Source organism: Ammospiza nelsoni, chromosome 4, assembly GCF_027579445.1.
Source record: "Ammospiza nelsoni isolate bAmmNel1 chromosome 4, bAmmNel1.pri, whole genome shotgun sequence".
Taxonomy (NCBI): Eukaryota; Metazoa; Chordata; class Aves; order Passeriformes; family Passerellidae; genus Ammospiza; species Ammospiza nelsoni.
In genome coordinates, this window is record NC_080636.1 from 58,086,218 (window position 1) to 58,108,105 (window position 21,888).

General features: G+C 40.6%; 1 long non-coding RNA gene across 1 annotated transcript in view; it reads left to right on the forward strand.

Moving 5' to 3' along the window:
- LOC132072903 (uncharacterized) overlaps positions 1–21,888 on the forward strand; it is a 135,302-nt gene that overhangs the window by 46,498 nt on the left and 66,916 nt on the right. The gene's annotated exons all lie outside the window — the stretch shown is intronic.

Here is a 21,888-nt window from a genome sequence, read left to right on the forward strand (position 1 = left end):
GTGAGTCATGTCTTAGACTCTCAAACCTATTTTTTGAGGCTACCAAATAGGTTTATGATGCTGCCAGTTGCAAATAAAGCTTTGTTTTTGTCTGTGGAGAGGTTTGGTGAGGGGTTTTGTGCCTTTCATTTAGCTTTCTGAAAATGTAGGCTTCTGACCTTGACCTACTTGGGCTCCCTTCATTTCAAAGAGCTACAGAACAGTTGTGACATGCAAAAAAAATACCTGCAAGAAACCTGACTGCCTTCCCAGCCAACCTTGGCAATGGGAGCCTTTGAGTGAGACTAACCTTGCCTTCACTGGAAAAGGTTTTGTTCAGTAGTGCCTGTATGCAGCCTGTCAGGGCCACAGACACTTTGTCATTTGGCTCCATCTTCTGGGATAAGGCAGAAGAAACAGAAGCCACTTGAGCTGACACTTTGCAAGTCCTGTCACACAACATTTATTGGTCTTTTCTTACTCTTCATTAATGCTTCCATGCAAGTTCACACTGGATGCAAACACAGTAGGAAACCTTTTGCTATTCTGGAGACATTTTAATGGGAGCAAGAATTCAGTACACAAAAAAAGTGCTGAAAATCAATAGCTTTTTTTGTTTCCTGAGACTAAGAAAGGACAGTTAGTGAATGTTTGACTTGCGATTCAACAGTGATAGAAAAAAAGAGGAGCTCAGGTAAATGGCTTTTTGATTCCTGCACAGTTTTGCAGAATTAGCTCTGACTCTGGCAGCACACTATTTGTTCTGTGCTGCTGAAGCTTTGAAGGAGAAAAGGGGATAAGGCATTATTGCTATAGCAACCTTTAAGTGGGTGCTGTAGGTGATCAAAACACATTATTTGTTGATGGAATTTTTGACCATCGCAGTCTTTCCCTGCAGCACCCAGGACTGTGGGCCAGCTGGCTGAGCTGTAGCCACATTTGCTTCCATTTTCCATTCAGTCTGTGAGTTTTTCCACTGTTCAACAACTAACAAGCCTGAAAAGACTTTTAGACTTTCATCTCAGAGGAGTCTGTGGTCCTGCTGTTGCTGAGACAGCCTGGCATTAGTTCCTTCCTGGAGGCAGCAGCAAGGTCCTGCACCACTTCTTGGCACTCTGCTCCGGCTTAGGCAAAAAGCAGCAGCCCTACCATGGCCATCGCTGCATCCATTGGGCACCTCTGCTTGCTCCTGGTGCTCAAGATGTCGCTGAAGCTGCAGTAATATTTGGCTTTTGAGGTTGTGTGGATGATGGCTTGTTGCTGGCAATGAGCTCCCAGAGGAGGTGTCTGCTGGTTCCTGACCAGCTCTGACCTGCAGGTACAATACCTGCTTTCATCTTGGAGGAGTGATGGCAGTGAGGGACCTGGGAATGAGGTCTCTGTATCCCCAGGACAAAGCTGTGCTGGTTACTGGCATGTTAAGTGGAGTTCACTGCAAAGCAGACTTCCAGAAAATAAATTAAGTGTTAAATCAAACCTCTATGTTGATCATAATACAGCAATAGTTTGTACTTTGTTTCTCTTATATGTAATTCATGAGAGGTGACTAAATGGTTAACACAATTTTAGATAAACTGGTTTGAAATAGGTTGCCTGAAATCATGCTGTATGTTCATGTATATATGCTTCCACAGGAGCAGTAACCCTGACTGTAAGAGGGAGACATGCCTGAAATCAGTTTTTGCTGTTCCTTTTTCTGTTTTCTTTTCATTCTTATGCAAATCCTAAACTGGTTTGAAATAGATTGCCTGAAATCATGCTGTATGTTCATGTATATATCTACTACTCAAGCAACATGCTTATAATGTTTCCTGAGCACTTAGTGAGCCCTTCTGAATGCATGGTAACAGAAGTCCTAACATGAAAAAGAATGCACCTCTTCTTTTTTTCACTTCCATGAAAGCCAAATTTATTTAAAATTTGTGGGTTTGACTTGAAAATTACTTGATAATGTCTAAGATGAAGCTTGGTAATGAAATAGTGTGCACACTAGTCAAAAATCTGTAATTTTGTAACTCAGGGATGTACTGTGTAACCTTCAATTTAGAATAAGTTGTAATTTGGATGAAAAGGAACTACCCATACAAATACCTCAGACATCACAGGCATTCCTTAGGTCAGTCTTGTATATTGGACTTCTGGGAGCTGTCCTGCTGGTTTGATTCTTTCTCTCACTGCCTGGAAGAAAGACCCATTTCCTGCAGCCTTTGGGATGGTGGGAATCTGCTGCTCTCTGAAAGAGGGTTTTGGCCTCTGGTCATGTAGTAAGCCTGGTCTGGCTGGGAGAAGGCTTTGCAGGTCAGGTCTCTTGAGAATTAGAACTGGACAATGGGTTGCTTGAAACAGGAATTTAGCTGTTAGGGAAGCTGGAATTAAAGCTTTAGGTACAACTGCAATTTTGGAAGGACAAAGTATTTACAGACTCAATGTGAGTTCTGCTTTATCCAGCAGTTGAGACAGGACTGTGCACTCTGGGCTTGGTTTGTGCAGTTTGGGGCTTCCAGAGGACATGTAACCAGGCAGGTCCCTTAGCAAGGCTTGCTGTCACGCTTTGCCCTGAATGGTTTGGCATTTTGCACACTGTAAACTCTGGTCATTTCCATCAGGTGCTTAGAAAAAAACCAAAAAGCCAGAAGACCAAAATCACAAAACTGACTTTTTTTTTTTCTCCTGAGTTTATAACTTGAGCATGGAATTACAAAATCTCTGAGGATAAAGAGTCAAAGACCTCTGATCCCCACACCTTTTTCCTTCATTATTGTTTATGCCATAAGAAAGCCCAAGAGATTTGTGCTTATAAATAACAGTATTATTCAGAAAGACATGGGCAACTGGAAATACAGCTGCTATGTTCCACTTGGGGTTTCCCCACTTTTCTCAAAATTATCCTAACCTAGGTGGTTCTTCAGTCAGATCTTGGAAGATTTCTCTCTGCAATTTCTCCTGTCCTGCTGGATTTAACACTAATACGTGGTGCATGTTGTTGAATAATTTGGCTTTTCCGGTGATCCATGAGTGTGGAGCCATTGTCCTGCAGGTGGGCAGAGTTACAGGTGGTGACAGAGGCTTTGGGGGGGTGAGGAGGGCATGTTTGCGTCCTGTCTGGGGGTACCTGAGGGAGCTGGCACCAGGGACAGAGTCCCTTTTCCTGGGCAGGCAGCTGTATTGGAGGGGTGTGGCAAGAGAGATGAGGAGCCTGGCTCTGTCCCACAGGAACAACAACCCAAATGGTAAGAGGGAGACATGCCTGAAATCGGTTTTTGCTGTTCCTTTTTCTGTTTTCTTTTCGTTCCCGTGCAAAACCTAAATAACACTTGGCATTTGAGTGTGTAGGAGCAGCAAATCACTGTTAGCTGTGAGCTCCCAGAGGACAGCTCTGCTTATACCCAGCTGGCTCCAAACCGTGGGTGGAGCAGGTTTCACAAAGCTCTGGCTGCAGGTGCAGCAACTGTTCTCTTCCCCAGTGCATCCTTTGACTAAGCTTAAACAAATTTCAGCCAATATTCTGAAGACAAAGATGAAGTGGGAAAGATCTCCTGTGAGGGTTTTCCATCCAAAAGAAGCCCAGGCATTCAGGAACATGGGACACTGATGGTGTACCCTGCAGACAAGGGTACCCAAGGCCACATCTGTCCTGGATGCAGGCACAGCCATCTGATGTGTGACATATACTTCTCTCTCCTATCTGCTGTAAAATTTTGGAGCTGTTGTTGTATTCTCTCTTAATGCTGAAAGACAGATCAGGAGAGAGTTGGAATAAATGGGTTTTGCCTTTTATTCTTGTGTAGCCCAAGCCCCTTGACAACAGGAAAGAAAAGAGGGAGTAAATTGGCAGTGGCAGTCGAATACCTGGCCCTGGTGTGAGCTGAAGTGGATGAGACAGTAGCTGAGGTCTCTGCAATTGTTTCCATTGCACTGTGTGGACATGTCAAATCAGACAAAGCTCACCAGCAGTGAATGCTTGGCGTACTTGGTTTGCTTCAGGCAACCTTACAGTAATAGATATTATGTGCCCTTATGTGCAGCATTTCTAGCTCCCAGTTCAAGACCCTTGTCCACATTGAAGTCTCTGGGGAGATAATAAAATATTTTGCTTTTCTGAAGATGGTTAAAAGTGAAGGTAAAGTGTTGGAAAAATTATAAATTTTTTCATGTCAGATGTAGTGAGAATTTACTTGCTCTTCCAGATGGCATTTGCAAAGGCACAGAATGTCACAGGTTATTATCTTAAATTGAATAATAAAATATGCACAAGTTATTTTATAGCTGCTTTAATACCTGATTTGTAAAATGATTGCCAGTTAATAACAAATAATAGCTGTTATAATTAGGACTAAGTCATTTATAATTATGGAACTCTAGAAGACAGACTATGGAAAGAAATGAGGTGAAATAACTTGTCAACTCAATAGCAATGTTTACTGAATGATGAATATTAATGGATTATCAATTAACTACTTGTTACCTGATATAAGTTATTTGTAACTGGAGCTGAAATAGGAGTTTGTCACTAAGAATGTCTTTGTAGCTCATCCAGAAATCTCTGAAAAACAGCTGCTCTTCATCCTGTTGGCTTCAGGGACACAAAAAACTGAGGCTTTTCTCAAGTGACAGTCCTCTGCACTCTGTGCTTTATGTTAATGCAAGCTGCAGGACTTTGCTGGCTTCATTGACTAATGCAGATTGCCTGAGAGCATAAAAATGACCCAGCCAAACTCAACAACAGGTCTGGCAGGAACACATGCCAGGGGTAGCAGTTAGTGGAGGGTAAGTGGTGGTGCTTCCCTGGGATGTGCTTTCTGTCAGCCTGGAACTAAGAGACTGCTTGGAGCCAAGGTGAAATTCTCATCTAATGACTTTTAATTCATTGGCCTTCTATAAAAATGTTCTACTGCTCTTTGAACCTAAGTAAAATGTTGATATTCCCATAATCCTGTAGTGATAACCTTTACCTCTTGACTGTGCCTTGCATAGGGAACTGTAGGTTTTTCTTTGTTTTGAACCTATAAGTATGATGTGCCTTGATGCTTTTTAGGCTCTCTCTTATAACAAAAAAATCCATCTGTATTTCAAATTCATTTTTAATAGTGTTTTTTATTTTAAACATGTATGCTATCATCCCTCTTGTATTTTAGACTGAAAAGCTGTAGGCAATCCTGTTGTTCCTTGTTTTGAAGGTATATCATAGCTTTGGTTTTCCTTTTCCTTTCTAGTTCTACAGTGTATTTGTTAAGTTTTGGGAAGAGGCCAAACCTTCAAGCAGTTTTCAAAGTCAGGATCACTTTGGATTTATACAGATATTTTCTGTTTTGTTATCTCTGTTTTGTCTGACATTTTAACTGCCGCTCATTGAGTGTTTTAATAGAACTCTCTTTTAATTCTGAATTCACTTTTCTGAGAGGTTTGTTCAGACCCTGTTGCTGTGAATATGAAGTTAGGATTGCTTTTTGTGGTGTGCATCACTTTACATTTCTTCAAGCTTAACCTTATCCACTGTTTACCATTTACTCAGTATAATAAAATCTTTCTGCAACTCTTTGCAGTTAGCTTTTGTTTGATTTTGGTTTTTGTTTTTTGGGGTTTTTTCTATCCTGAACAGCTCAGACTCTTTGCTTTTTGTGCATACATCTGTTTCTTGGACTCTTTAGGAAATGTCCAACACTTATTGGCATGTTCTACCCCTTCTCCCATTCTAGGACAGTACAGCACTCACTGAGGTGAAACAGCACACACATTTTGGGCTGTGGCCACACTCTGAGGCCCTAGTGCCATCCAGGAGGGTTGTCTCCTGGCACATGTTCTGGTTGGTTCTGCTGCAGGTCAGGGCTAGTTAGGTTTTTGGAAAGTATGGGAAAGTATGAACAGATCCATCCTCACAGCTGGGCTGGGCAAGGCAGCAGACATGGAGCAGTACCAGATCAACCATGTCAGCAAGGGCTCTGGTGTGGGTGGTCACATCAAACTGCGCACCTTGGAATTTTTCCAGATATTTATCTAGAAGCAGGTGGTAGAATCTATAATGATCTATATATATATATAATCTATAGATCATTAGAAGAATGAATGTATGGAATTCTAGTGGTAGAATCTATAATTCTATGTGATCTCCTCAGCTGGCTGTCACGAGCCAGCCTGTAGCTCTGGCTCTGTCTCAGGATCTCTTTTGCCTCAGCTCCAGCACTAAAATGGAACAGAAGCTGTGAGAACCCACCCTTACAGGCTTTCCCATCTGTCTGTTAAATAAATGCTACCTAGAGAGTTCACCTCTCTGGGAACTCGTTGTTGTGGTCAATAAATGGTGTGAGTGAGTACAGTGTAAGTTAGGGGTGGGAGGGGAGTTGGAAAGGCACAAAGGTTTATGGAGTTGGCACTGAGATGGGGATTTCTCCAGGGAATAGTTGGGATTACAGCCATTTAACTGAGAATGGATATTGATTGTTTGCTTCCACCTTGCTCTGCCCCCCTGAATGGTGTCAGGATTGCTTCCTAAGCAAGTGCCATGTGTCTGCTGCCCAGAGAAGAATGTTTTATACATTTCTCAAGTGAGCCCTTGAGCACTGCTGCTGTGCAAACTGTCCTTTCAGAATGAGGGCTCCAAACACGTCTGCCAGAGGCCAAACCCAAGCACAGACCTATAAACTCACCTGGAATGCATCAGCCAGCCTTCCGGTAGCTTTGTACCTGTGTAGCTCCTGCACTGCTCATGTGTTTTAAATCCAAGCCATTGCATTAAGGAAGGGTGGGCAGGAAATGGGAGAGGGCATAGAAAGTCCTCAAGGTAGGTTGTTTACTACATTGCAATTAAATTAGTATTTTAGTTCCAGTTTGAAAACATAGAGAATAATTTGGCAAGACTTCTTTTCTCCATACAGTTGTCCTCTCCACCCAAATATTTCAGCCATGTTTTCTGTAAATAACAAAAAAAGTGTGTAAAAAGTGTAGCCAGGAAAAATTGTATTTGTACTGTGTTTCTCTGGGGATCTAGATCTCAAGAATATAGGTAATTCTAACACTTAAGGGACTAAGCAGTGAAAGTGATTGTTCCTTTAAAGGCAGGATTAGTCTTTAAAAGAAAGTAATGTTGTTTTCCTTTCCAAAACCACTACAGCATTTTTCAAATAGCTTTATTCAAAATAAGGCTTTCTGTTCTTACAAATTACTGTAAATTGTTAGTAGCATAATGTTGATAAATGGGTATTTGGGTGTTGAGAGAGGGGAATAACTTGAACTTACACATATAATGATAGATTCTGGACTGGCTGCTACTCCACAGGAAGTATGTTTGGGATTGTAATATTAATTTCTATTAGTACCAGAAAAGGGTCTCAGATGTTAGTAATTAATTATCTGATGAGAGAATGGGGAATAAAGTGGATCTGTTGGAGCTGGTCCAGAGGAGGGTCACAAAGAGAGGGAGCTGGAGCACATTTCCTCTGCAGACAGGCTCAAAGAGCTGGAATTTTTCATCCTGGAAAAGAGGAGACACTTGGGAGAACTTAGAGTCCCTTCCAGTACCTAAAGGAGCCTACAAGAAAGCCAGAGAGGTACTTTTTCGCAAGGGCATGTAGTGATGGGACAAGTGGCAATGGTTTTAAGCTGCATGAGGGTAGGTTTAGATGAGACATTAGGAAGAAATGCTGTAAGGGTGGTGAGACTGCAACAGGCTGCCAAAGGCAGCTGTGAATGCCCTATCCCTGTCAGTGTTAAAGGCCAGGTTGGAGCTAAGTGATCTCTAAGGCTGTTTCCAGCCCAAACTATTCTGTCATCCTGTGTTTATCATGTGCTCTTTAAATCCATGGTGCACATAGATTTTGACTGTGCAGTCTGGCCCCCTAATCTCAAAAGGGAAATGGAAGGAAAGCATGAACAGACTTCCATGTTGGTGCATAATGGTCAGGAGAGCAGGCAGTAAGGGGAGGGTGTGGCAAGGGGGTCTGTGAAACCTTGAGTGGGATACAGGAGATGAATAAGCATCCTTTGCTTATTTTGATGTTGGAAGAGAAAGTACAGCTTGGAGGCAACGACTGAAGCTTCAAAGTGTCAGATTGAAAACAGGGCAGCTGCTTTGCACATTTTTGTAGATAATAAACCTTTACATGACTTCCAGGGGCAATTTAATGAAAGAGATACCTCTTAAAGGACTATAAAATAAATAATAATAATAAGGTTAAAAGTAGCAAGAGCATCTCTGAATGAGGATGCAATTCAGCAGCTTGGTTGTCTGTGAAACCCAGGAAAAAAATTGTCTAGTCTAGAAAGAGAAGGGATCTTTCCCCTTATTTGATGTAGCCACTCTTACCAAAACATGTGGGAAGGCTCCCAGTGCTGTCTGATCCATTCTATGTGGGTATCTTAACTCATAAGGATGCTGAAACAAGAGCCTTACACTTTTGTGCATCCATATGTGAAGACCAACTATAGATGAACTAAAAGGTGAGTGGTAGTCCTAAGATTTCAATGAGAGTGAAAAGCAGGAAGGACCAGAACCCTTAGCAGAGAGCTATCCTCTCAATATATTGTCTCACCTGAAAAGCAGGCTTTTCACCCCTGTCACCCTTGTATTTTTAAGGAAGCTTAAGTTTTAGCAAGCATCACTCTGCATCTCTAATCTGAAAAAAAAGGCAAATAGGCTGTTTTTAAAAAGAACACAACTACACACCAAGGCAAGGGACCTGCTGTGATAGTGCAGTCTGCCTTTTTTTCTTTCCCTGAGGGTTTGTTGGTTTAAAATCTTTTGCATATGCACGTTTACATTTAATAGTTTCCACTCTAAAAACAACCCAGAAGATTTGATGTCAAACTGTTGAAGTTATATAAAGGGAAAAGAAAAAGCATTAAAATATCACCTATAATTGACCCAAGTGAAACCATGCCTTAGGTGAAGTGCTGCCCTGCTACCCTCTGCATGTGCAGAGCTCCTGGCCTGTGTGGGTCTCCTGTTTACAGGGCTGAGAGCTCAGATGGGAGGGAGCAAAGATTGGGAGTGGCATGAGAACCTAAACAGCTCTGAGGACTTTGTTTGGTTACTTTATACTGGCATGAAACCTCAGTGGACCTCACTCCACTTCTGAATTACTCCTTTCCACACTATTTCTTACACCCTGGTGCAATGGAAGGGCAGTCTCAGAGTTTTTAAAGTTCATTTGAAACTTTATGAGAAGGAAATCAAGGCAAGGAGGAAGGAAATGGGATGGTGACATTTTGAACTGATGATTAACTCAGCAGAATTACAGTGGACCAGCTGACATTTTCTTACCGTGCTATCTGGGAGACCTGCCAGTGTGGAATTATATTAGTCAATGTGTGAGCTGACAAGATGTGTGGTCTTGTGTTTGCAAGAGAGAACAAGATTTAGATTGCAGATAGAAGCCTTTGTCACCTTATTCCAATGTGAATCAAAAGATAAATGGGAGTCCTTTTATAAAGACCAATTAGTTTTCCACCAATTAACACAGGAATTGTTGTCATAAGCTTTGCAGAAGAGTTGATACCATTATGAACATCTTCAGTTTTCTAGGAATCAAGCAATTAACAACAGTGGGTTTTTATAACCTGATTCTGGAAGGGCCACAAATGCTGAAGCAAAAGAAATATTAGCTGTGAGTGGAGAGCAAAGAAACTGGTCCTCACTTTCACAGAAATATTATTTCTGTCTCAATACCATCTAAGGCTATAAAAATCCCAGAAGCATAAAGTAAAAATGATAGGATCTGAAAATAATAGAACCAGGAGGGCCATCTAACTTCTCAGTAATTTTGCATTGCATATAGTAAGAGTAAGGCAGTCAAAATACTGACCCAGTGCAATTGCTGAATGAGAGAAATTGCTAGGGAAAAGCTGCTTCTCTGTGGGATCACACCCTTTCTAAGAAAATAAGAATCATTCTGCAGCTTCAAAAGGAACTGAAATTGCAGTGAGAGTTAAGGGAGGTGCAGATTAGCAGGGAGTGACCAAATATAACTAAAATCTCTATTCTTCTCTTCTTAGTATTCCAAAGCTTGGGAAAAGAAGTATGATGTTTCAAGTATTTTTTTAATTTACTTGAAAGAGACTCATAATTTTCTTTTCACAAGCATGGCATATTGCTTTTTTAATATATATATTTTGAATCTCTCAGCAGGAAGATAGGCACAATTGGGAAAAGCTGCTGTTATTGAGGCTTACACTGCAAACTGCTCTGAAGGTACTGTGGAGAACAAGAAAGGTGTGGGTGAGGTCTAACAGCCTGCTGGCATTCAATATTCCATAGGCAACAGGGCCCCTTGGGTCTGAGTGCTATGGCTTTCAGTAAAGAGGATTTTCTGGAGGGATTCTTGCATTTGAAATGAGAAGTAAAATGTAAGTTGGGGAAATGGTGGGTAAGAATGAATTGAATGGCAAATAGCTATAGCTCTGCAGACATACAAATAGTCTGCAAAGTCAGTTTTGTTGCCAGGGATGGTAGAAAATCTTTTTTGTTTTCTCTCTTTTGCAGCTTTTCATGGAATAGTCAATCTTTTCCCTTTTTGTGTTCTAAGAATAGACACATTTCAGGTTTTGACTGTGAGAAATTAGTTTTGAATACTTCTTTCTGTGGATAAAATGTTGTTTCTCTTGCTGTGGGAGTGTCTTTGATTTCATAAAGAATAGTTATCTGTATCCTGTTGTTGATTTATTTCCTGGGGAAAAAATAATGAAAAAATATTGAAGCAGGTAGTTTGTGATTGCTCATGAGTCTCAACTGCAAAATACCTAAGGCTGGAAAGGGACTTCTGAGTTTTGCCTAGTTGGGTTTTGGATATCCTCTGGGCTGGAGACTCCAAAACGTCTTTGGGCAGGCTGTTCCAGTATTTTATCACCCTGACAATAAAATAGTATTTTCCTATGCTTGAAAGGGATTTTCTCTATTTCTATTTGTGTCCATTGCATCTTGTGCTGTCACTGGGTTCCATTGGGAAGAGTCTGCCTCTGTCTCATTTGCCACCCTTCACCCTGCTTCAGTCAGGTACATGCACACATAATATCTCCTCTAAACTTTCTCATCTCCATCCTCAGCAATCCCAAAGTTCTCAGCATATTTCAATCATCCCCATTAGCCCTTTACTGGACACACTCCAGTGTGTCTATATCGCTCTTGAAAGGCAACCTAAAAGAGGGTCTTTAACCTCTGAAAGGAATGAGAAAAGGCCAGACTTCTAGAAACAGTCTTTGCAGGTACTAAACCCAGGGCGGTCAAATAGCTGGCCATCAAAACTGGAATTTGAAATTTGGAATACATCAATAAATCATTATTAATCAGTAAATCACTTGACCTTATCTAAATCTCACCACACAGATGGAAATTTGTTATGCCTTTTCAGTAATAATATTCCTACGTGATACCTGATAATTCCTCAAGGAAGGGAAAAGGGGTGGAAAAAGAAGAAAACTCCAAATCTGACCCCAAACAATATGTCTATCAGTGTACTGCCTTTTAATTATGTTTTTCCAATACTGAGTGAGTGATACAGAATGCTTGTTTTGATATTTTCAGGCTCTTAAAAGATAGAGAGATAAGACTGCAAGAGCTAAATAGCTGATGGTATGTTCACTGCAGAAAAGTGATGTTACTCCATGGGCACATGAGCTATAGTAATATTGAAACATTCCGTGGAACTGAAGATTGGATTCTGAAAAGTGTGCAGCTTCCAATGATTGCTATAAACAGCACCATTTTAAAAAGGCAGCTTTTCAGAGGCATGGAAATTAGAGCTAAGCTTTATAGAAAATCTATTCTAGATGACTTCATTATTTGAACAGAAAAGAAGAGCTAGTAGTGATTTCACATTAACTAAACTATATAAGCAAAAATATAAATATTTGGATTGCACTTGAACACAAAATTCTTTTGCGTTTTTCCTAGAGCTGAAGTCAGGAAGTGCTGTTAGAACAGGGGAGTGAATGGATGCCAGCAACCACAGCAGTGGCAAGGCTGGCTCTCCAGCAGAAGGGCAGAGTGGGAAGTGCAGCTGAATGGAGGACATCACTGATACTGCCCTGAGAGGAGTCACCTGGCATTGACTTGCTGAGAGGCAAAGCCAGGAAAAAAAGTGAGGTTGTTATTTATGGCCCAAGAGAGTTTAATCCTTCAGGTGTGTGGTATGACAAGTTACCTGCACATTTGAAAAGTACAAAAATGGCTGCAGCTCCCAGGGTTAGAGAAATCCCAGTCCCATACCTCAGGGTGGGACTACTGCTGTCCTTGGTGCTAAGTTCTGCCACTGTAACCGCATGGGGAGGTGTTTTGCCCTTCAAGTTCCCCACTGTCCATGAAACCAGTCTTGAAAATCCCTTTGTAAAATGAACTTGAGATGTGATGTCAAGTTCCTCAAGATGTGAAGCTTCCTCTTTCCCAAAGCACCTTTCCTTTCCCTCCCTCCCCAAAGGGTTTGGTGGTTTGAACCTTTCTTCCTTTGAACATCTGCCCACACAATACATGGAACCAGTTGTTCAAACCTCTGATCCACCAAGTGACCTGGGACAGTGCATGGGGCCTTTCCTCCCACCCTGAAAAGTGTATCTAAAAAAGTGTTTGTGGGAGAAGAAGCCAGTGGGGGAGATAGAGCTTGTGTTGAGCTAGTGAGATGGAGAGGAGCCAGCTGAAGTCCAGGAGGAGCAGGCCATGCTGTAATGGTTGCAGAGAGATTGAAGCCAGCATAAAAAAAGAGGTTTCTAAATGTGAGGGAAAGTACCAATATTTCAAGGACGGACATGGGATTAATCTATACTGATACAATAGCTCTTCTACAATAGAATTGGTTCTAATCTATTTAAAAATACTACTAATAAAAAAGAGCTACCCCCCAGCTAGAGCTCTCCATGCTTAAGGTAAATTTTAGAGATGTTTCAGGTTATTTTCAGTTATTTTCTTGACTAAATTTCAATGGCTTGCAGGCTGTTATAGAAAGGAGGGAAGAGAACTAAAGGTGAAAGCCATTACAGATTGATTCAGTCCTGTTTCTTGCCAGAAAATGAAAAGCCTGTGCCTGAATGCCTGAATATAGGCAGAATCAAAAGCAGGACAAAGAATCAACTGGTGGGAATGTCAAAGGTCCAAGCTTCTCTATTCTTTTCCACACAGTCAATCTAAAATAAAAAAAAATAAAAACAAATCACACTAGCACTTACTTGAGGCTTTCTTGTTTGGTTGATTTTATTTTGAGTGTTTCTGTGTTTCTTTAGATTTATTCCTGCTCTCCTTTATCATGTGGGTATGCCCACACGAATTGATCGCTTTCTGGAAGATTTTGATCCAGCTCATAAAAGCATTTCCCCTCAGAGTTTTGGGCTTTCTGTAATAGAGATTGAGCAGTAATCTCACACTCAAGCTTCATGTTCTTCTGTTTTAGCTAGTCACAGGAAATCGTTGCCACTATCGGGAAAGTACAGGAAATTGGGTAGCACATAATATATTGAAAACATTTTGGACCTGTACTTTTCCCCCATGAGTTCTTGTCACTTTCTTGAAAGAAGCGTGTTTGCATGTTTCAGGAAGGTTTTTTTTGGCAAGGTTTTATGGTGCATTGGTCATTCATTGGGGTTTTTCTGCTGCTGGGATTTCTCTGATCCTACTGCCTGATTAGCCAAAGGCAGCAATGCACATGGAAGGGACTGGCAGCCAGTTTTAGGGACAGCTAATGAGATCTTGGGCCAGGCCCACCAAAGGCAGTGGGTCAGTTAGCACAGCTTGGGATCAGGTCGTGATCATCAGAATTTGTTTTGTTGCAATTGTTAAATGCCCCCACAAGTCCTGCAGGAAGATCATCACTTTCTTATTGTCAGTGGACTTTCCTTTTATTCCCAATCACTGGTATATGCAGATGGTTTTGAAGGAATAAGAGGATGTAAAATTCAGGGGGGTGTTTTTACTTCCCTCTGGTGAATGAATTATATTGGAAATTTGGCTTTAATGATGTGTTTCTTTGACATTCTTCCAACCATAGTAACTTTGTGCCTTGTGAAGTCATGTGTGAACTAAATAAATGCTTTCCTGGGAGCCTCATTTGCCATCTATGCTGGTAGCAAGGTATTAGGTAGTCATTTTGCAGCTAATGAAAGATAAATCAAAGTCACTGCAGGTGATTCATAGAGGGAATATTTCCTTTCTGTTTAGACACAGGGAAATGATGTCTGATTAGCTGTCAGGTCTACATTTTTGTATTTTAGGCAATTCAGGTCCAAAGTAGGGTAGTTGATTATTGTTATAGCTGAAATTAAAATGAAAGCACATTGAACTTAATATTCTCGCTTGGAGCACAGAACACAATAATCAGGGGTCATAAGCAAGCTTCCCTAAAGGACAGTGTCAGAGCAAAACAAAACTCAGCTTTTTCATGTCTCCTGGATGACTTGCTGCATACCATTTTGTTATCCAGCCACCCAGAAGAGAGTTATGCAGAGGAGTATAGGTATGGAAAGCATGTGCTCCCCAGAACAGTGGAGAATTTCCTGAAAATGTGTGAATTAATTAATTGTAAATTTACCTAGTGTTTTTCTTCTGCGAAATTGTTGACAGATGGATTACCAACAGCCAAATACTAAAGTTTACAAAGGAAAGTGAGGGCAGTGGTGACGGTCACACCTTCCCTTTGTTGCTTAGAGATGCTGTGTACATTCTGTGCTTAATGGATTTTAAGCACATAGGGTGGATTTTAAGGTGGCACATGATGGGGCTTTGAGAAGTGTTCTGCCTCTTCCTCACCTCTGGCAGTGTTTATGCAGTGCTTGTATTGTGGCCCTGCTTTGAAGGAGACACCTCTTGCTGCTTTTGCACCCCATGGCCCAGCAGCTCTGCCTGGGAGAAAGGAAAGCACCCAATGGAGCAGCACAGCTGGCATGGAGGGGTGGGGTGTTCTACTGCAGAGCAGAGGTAGTGTCCAAATATCACTTGCTGGGAACTAAACAGAGGTCAGTGGAATGATTTGGTGCAGCTGAAATGGGAATGAAGCTCCTGACTTATCTTCCCCAAGCAGAGTGGCTTCAGCTCTAAGGAGCGACACCTCTTGCTGACTTCTACCCCATCCAGCCGTGGCAAGTGAAAGTAAAACCCTCTGTTATTTTCTGTAGTGCTGCTCCACGGAGTGTTAAACAATCCTCCTCCTTAAAATCTGAAAAGACTTTTGCTCTCAGTATGTTAAGTAATAATTTGGCTCTTGTTGATGGTGTTTACAGGAGTCTTAGGATGAGGGAAGAGATGAGAATGTGACTTCATGTTTCAGAAGGCTTGATTTATTATTTTATCATATATATTATATTAAAACTATACTAAAAGAATAGAAGGAAGGATTTCATCAGAAGGCTAGCTAAGAATAGAAAAAGAAGGAATAAGAAAAGCTTGTGTCTTGGACAGAGTCTGAGCCAGCTGGACTGTGATTGGCCATTAATTAAAACAACCACATGAGACCAATCACAGATCCACCTGTTGCATTCCACAGCAGCAGATAACCATTGTTTACATTTTGTTCCTGAGGCATCTCAGCTTCTCATGAGAAAAAATCCTAAGAAAAGGATTTTTCAGAAAATGTGTCTGTGATAGGCTCTCAGTGAGAAGACACCTTTAAGTAAAATTTAAATAAACTAGCTTTCAGCTGGGACATGGTGGCCAAATCTAAGTGCTGGACTTAAGTGTATTTCACTCAATATTTGAGACTTCTTGTTGCCTCAGACAGGCAAACCATGAATAATGTGTTGCCACAGCAACAGGAGTCTGACAATGTTTTGGATACTATTTTCAGCTAAGTGCATGTAAAATAACTGCAATTTTTTTAAAAAGCTGTAATAACCACTTTAAGTGCGTTTCTGCCTGAAGAGAATTTTTGTACTTACATATTCCTGTCCAAGGAGTTAAGAAAATTGTTGTAAAATGCACATTACCAGAATATCTATACTATTTAAATGGTTAAAATGTATCAAAATAATCTTTCAGCAGTCCTCAGTTTTATTTATTCTTTGTCTAATACCAAGTAGTTAAAGTAATCTTCATTCATTTTTAGCTACTGATAAAAAGTACAAAAAAATGAGAACTGTTAAACATCTTCCATAAAAATTGATTTCTAAACCTCACTTCAGTCACATGTAAGAGAATAAATTGTGTGCCATTTACACAGTGTAATTTGGCATCCATAGCCACTAAGGAAGCAAAATTAGGTGAAGAATATAACATCCTCATTTCTAATCAAACTATTTATTTGAATGTATTAGTTCACTGCAGAGCTGATGATCTCCCTCATGGTTTTGACACCTACAGCTTCTTTCAAATGGTGTGGCTGCCTTTTTTAAGCTGCAATAAAATTGTCTCTTGCCAGGGAGAGTAAAAAACCTGACTTTTAATATTCTAATATTAAATAAGCCTGCGTTTCTTTGGTGTACTCAAAGTCTTGCTTTATTTTCCATTTCCATTTGGCTGAAGAAGTAGTGAAGTTCAACAATGTACAGTGTTGGCTTTAGGTCTGAGCACCTGCATCTCAGCAAGAGCACGTGCAGGTACCCAGCAGAAGGTGGTGATGGTGAGAGATCATTTTCCTGCTGGATTTGGAGAGTGTTGTTGGACTGTTGAACAGCCTTCTGGACTGGTTCATCCAGGTGCTTTACAGTCCAGGTGGGATTGGGGCAGAGAGGGGCTGGCTCTCCATATGGTGCTTGATCATCAGTGTTATGAGCATGTGTTTAGAGGGTCTAGCATTTTACTTCAATGCATCTTTACAAACCCATCTTTAATGAGGAGATTACTAGAAGGTAAGACCCCAAATTCCCACATATAGGTGGGTGAGAACAGAAATGTGTTGGAATCAGGGTAAATATCTCTCTGTGAGTATCTGGCCATTTCCATACTCCCATAATCAGAGTTATGGTGTTCTGGAGATGTGTGTGTTCAAGTTTGATTTCTTTTGCTACTTCCATGAATCCACCTGTGAGCAAAACAATGAGTATTAAGATGTTTCAGGCAGAAAAATACCTAATTTGTCTACCAGTGGTGCTGATACTGAAGCCTTAAAGAGTCCAACAGAGATTAGTCTTGTTATTTGGCTAATTTTGTAGCTTTGTGGAGTTGAATATTAAGTGCAGCTTACTGCAGGCTATTATAATGTTGAGCTGGACATACTTGAATCATGTCATTGTTGCACAAAGACTACAACTACAGAAATTGCACAAGTCACTTCTTTAGGATATGGTTTGAAAAAAGCAATTAGTGAAGAGAATAAAAGACCATGTCTTCTTGTGAGGAAATTCTATCTTCTGAAGGAAGCATTCCTTAAGAAAAACTGGCAGACAATGATGTCTGTAGAAAGAGAATTAGAGCAAATTGATTTTATTTCTGGGCTTAGGATGACTGCATAGGAGTGCTTTGGGTAAAGTATTCTCTGGGTTGCACAGTGCCTTATGATGGATGTCACTGCAAGGCACTAATGCACTTCTTCAAGGAGACGGGTCTTTAAGCTGTGGGAGCTGCTCAGGCTCTGAACAATCACATCTCATTCCTGGAACCTGACAAAACTAAGGAGCAGCATAACACATTATGAGCACTAGTACATACAAAGGGCAGTATTTCTATGCAAGCAGGGACATGGCAAAATTTAATGTTTTTTTTCCTTTAGTGTGTCTTTCTGAAATTACTCACTGCTCCTTGGTCGCTTAACTTGCACCAAGTTAAGAGGTAGAGCCTTCCTTGGAATGATTGTTGCTCTACATTTCTGTGAATAATCTAACTTGAGGTCTGCCTTGTGTTATTCCAGGTTGATATTGAAGCAATTGCATTGGTTTTTGGGAAATGGGATGAGTCACAAGGTCCGTGTAGGTTCATAAATCCATGTTTACTCCAAAGGTAACCCTTTTTAATGGTTACTATTTCCTTTTCTGGTCCTTGTGCTGTCCTCTGAATTATCAAGAATAAAACCAAAATAAATAGTATATCTTTAAGATAGCCATCCTTCAAAAGGACAGAAGCTTTTTCTTTTTGAGGAAGAAAATGCCCAGTTGAAACTTCAAAAGGATAACTGCACAGAACTGATTGAGCTCCTAATGCTTGAAAATGCATCAAAGAAACCTGGACTTATAATCTTCATATTTTATTCATGAGCTCCTTAGAAGGAAATGTTTTGGCATCAGTGAATTTGCAAACAAGACACAAAGAGGGAGCATTTAGACAAGAACCCTCTTTTAATGAGGAGTGGGGAAACCTACCATAAGAAAACATCACAATCAATACTGATGTAGGAACAGGAGCAGAGTGCCTGACCAGATTAGGAAGTAGTTTAGCCTTTAACCACTGAATCCTCATTTGCAATCCATGCCTGATGACCAGCAAGTCCTTGTCCATGTGATGAGTCAGCTGGAAAGGCTTCAATGCCCTTTTTTCTACTGCAGAGACAGCCATATCATAAAATGCCCGGTTTTTATGTGTCTTGGCTCCAGTGCTGATTGAGGTTGGAGGCTGAATTTTTGTTTCAACCTGCAGATATTTGTCGACATATCCTCGACCCAGTTCATGATTTCTGACCCCAAATGTATTTGGGGGTTGCAAATGCAGGTTGACAGCATTATCAAAAGGTCACCTAGACCAGTCTGCTTTCCAAGGCAGGATGAGCTATTCCTTCTTCCCACCAAGCATGTCAAACCTGTTTAAGATGCTCTGTGAAAAAAAAGGCTGGTCTTCCTAATGCTTCTTAGCTCACATAGATGCGAGGAAAAAATCTTTCTACCTTAAAATGGACTAGATCTGCTACAAGGAAACACTTCATATCCCGCCCATTGTTCACTCAGAGATCATATTTGGCAATTCTAAAATCTGTTAGTGCAGGTAAATGTAATAAAGGGAAGTAATTGAATTTGTTTTAATCCTTTTTGCCCTGAGTCTAGAAGCGCCTGGGCAATTTTCTAGAGCCATGATCCTCAGTTCTATCCCTTCTCTTCCAGGGTATGCACAGACTTTGTCAGCTGAGGTGGTCAGCCAAGTTTGGCTGGCGTGAGTAATTCCCTGGAAGAAGCTGTCAGAGATCCCTGCTGTCCCTTGCTCAGGGACTTTTATCAATGAGGGTGCTGCTGTTCTCTGAAATGTCTTTTATTGCACTGTCCTTCTAGCCAAGAACCTTTAGATCTTTTTTTCCCCTATTTCTTTGTTTAACTTCAATATTCTCCTTTCTTCCTACGCCCAGGTCTTTTCTCCCGCAGCAATGTTCTAAAAATATTGAACCAAGAAATTAATGTCTGCTTATTTCCATGTCCCCAAAGAAGAGTGAAAATCAAGATGTAGAAGCAAGCCTTCATGCTTTGTTCTTCCCCATTTCTTCTGCAGCACTGAGAAATTGAGATGTTAATAGGCAGTGCAGCAGGCCAGATATCAGCGCAGTGCAGAAGGTGCTTGCTGGAAGTATATATGATTTTATGCCTGCATTTTTCTTTTGTAGCTTAATGTGTAAGGAAAGACATTACATTTTTCTGGCAGAGTGGCTGATTGATTGAGAAACTTGACTGGAAATAAAGAGGTCTGGCTTAGAGTGTTCCAGAGATGCTAACCTCCTTTTTTTTATTCTTGCTCTGCTTTCATCCTGCGAGCTTAGCCGTGGTCTTTATGCTTTATCTTTAACACTTGGAGAATGCAGCCTTTCAAAGATTAGAGTCTTTCAAAATTGACTGGAATTTCTAAGGCTGGCTATTGTAGTTGTTTGGGAACTCTAGTACTAATCTTTAATTGTTCCTTTGTAAAATGAAATAAAGGTCTTGTGGATTTAAGAAAGACGAAGAAAAGGTTAAAATAGGTCACCTGATAGCTGCTGAGAGGGCAGCACCTGCCTTCTATGCAAAGAGCTCTGGTTAGGAAAATGTTCAGTGAAATCTCTGCCATCTGCCTGGTTAGGGAGAGCTGTTGCTTTTAGCATCACCAAGTGAAATATTGGCCTATACACTCTTATCAAAACAAATATGGTTATTTTACATTCATACAATACTTTGATATAGATAAATTATTTACTATCAAAACAATACTCATTGATAGGGAATGTTTTTGTATTACCTTAGTTTCACAGGTGCTTGCTAAGCTTTGTTGTACCTGTTGATTTGAAGTCACAATTCACTGGTGATTGAATTTGCAGAGGCATAACTTTTACAGATGTCTTAACATCTAAAGGTTTTAGTAGAAACCTCAGACCTTGCTGGAGTGTTCTAGAGTATCCTCTGTCTGATATTGCCAGTGAAAGCTCTACCTGTAGCTTTCTCACTCTTTTGTAGCACTTCAGCCTAATTCCATTGAGCATGTGTTCACTCTGTTGGGAAATCAAACTTGAAGGGTTTAGCCATTTGAGTTTTGCTGAGAAGTGCTTAGCCATTCATCTTCTTTATTGTCACTTCTTAGCCCCACCAGCTGAGTTTGGTAACTGAGCATATGGGATAGAAACTGTGATAGACTGTCCTGTCTCTCCCAGCCTGCCTCATGTCTATCTCATCTACTCCTACTTTTTTGTCTTCTCATCTGCTTTCAGGAGTCAATTGCTTGATGTTACTAAGTACAACAAACTGCAAAATAGTAATGTTGACATACAAAGAGCTATATCTTCATGATGACCTCCTCTCTGAGGAGGCATGACAGCTTTGTTGTCTGAAGTGTTCAAGGATTGTTCTGAAATAGTTTAAAACCAAATTTTAAGTTGTCCTTGTACCACCTTTCTTGCAAGCAAAGCAATCCTCTGAGATGAACTCTGTGGTGTTCATCCCTCCTGTGAGGGTCTTCCTCAAAACACTGCACATTGGGAATTGTGCCTAGGAAGATGCATGATACACTTTTTTTTTAATATGTAGACTCTATGTGTGATGTGAACAGGGCAAAAGCAAGAAGAAAAATTAATTATACCTGTGTTGCATCCCATGTGTCTATTATGAAGCTACAAGGATGTGATTTCCATTGACTCCTGCAGATAGGGTTGGAATTATGATAGCACTCACTGTGTTACTCAAAGTGATCTGTCTGGAAAGCAGGTCTTTCCACACCTTGGAAATGACTTCAGGGCTATTCACATGGCATTTTCCATTCCCTTGAAATATACCTTTTTATCCACAATAGAAGCTTTTTCACAATAGAAATGTGTATTTTCTAGCCTCATGTTTTTAATGATTGCCTGTCTGGATGCATAGGGAAACACACTTGACAAGGCTCCTAAACTTATTTTGCTTCAGGAGCTTCTTCCACCCCTTCTGACAATTTGTAGGGTTTGATGAATGATTTCAGTGATAGCTGTGGAGGAAAACTTCATTTCTGTAGCACAGTGGATTTCAATAAGAGATCTGATCCAGAATAGATGCAGCTCCTACCCTGGGGGTTAAGTGTAAAAATGAAACCATGCAACCAACCATTTCCTTGACAACTGCAAACTTTTGATGTGATCTTTTCAGAGGTATTACACAGGGCCAGGATAAGACTATTAAATGGGTCCTAGCATAACACTGTCTCTAATCAGAGAAATTGCTATTGCATGGAGGAACTTCTAGAATATCTTAGAAAATATTTCACCAAATCACTTGGCAGTCTCACTTTGCATGAAATCAATGGCACATTTCACTTTTGACTTCCTAGTAATGGGATTTTCTTTCTGTCACAAGACATTACTTCAATTTTGCCTTGGCTCAGAACAGATCCAGCTGGTGCTGGGTAGTAGAGCAAGTGCAATGTTATTCACTGAAATTTTGTGCTAGGTCAGTTTCTACATAGCCATTTCATGGGAATGGAGTCTCCAAAATACGTGTTGGCTTGGTTCTTCACTTTTTCCCTACCCTTGCTTTCAATTAGAAATACCAATTATCCATCAGCTGTGAACTCCCTTATGAAATTTAAAGTTGCAATTGTCTGCAAATAGTGAACCTATCCTAGTCCAGCTTTTAAAAGTACTATTTAAGTAGCTAACT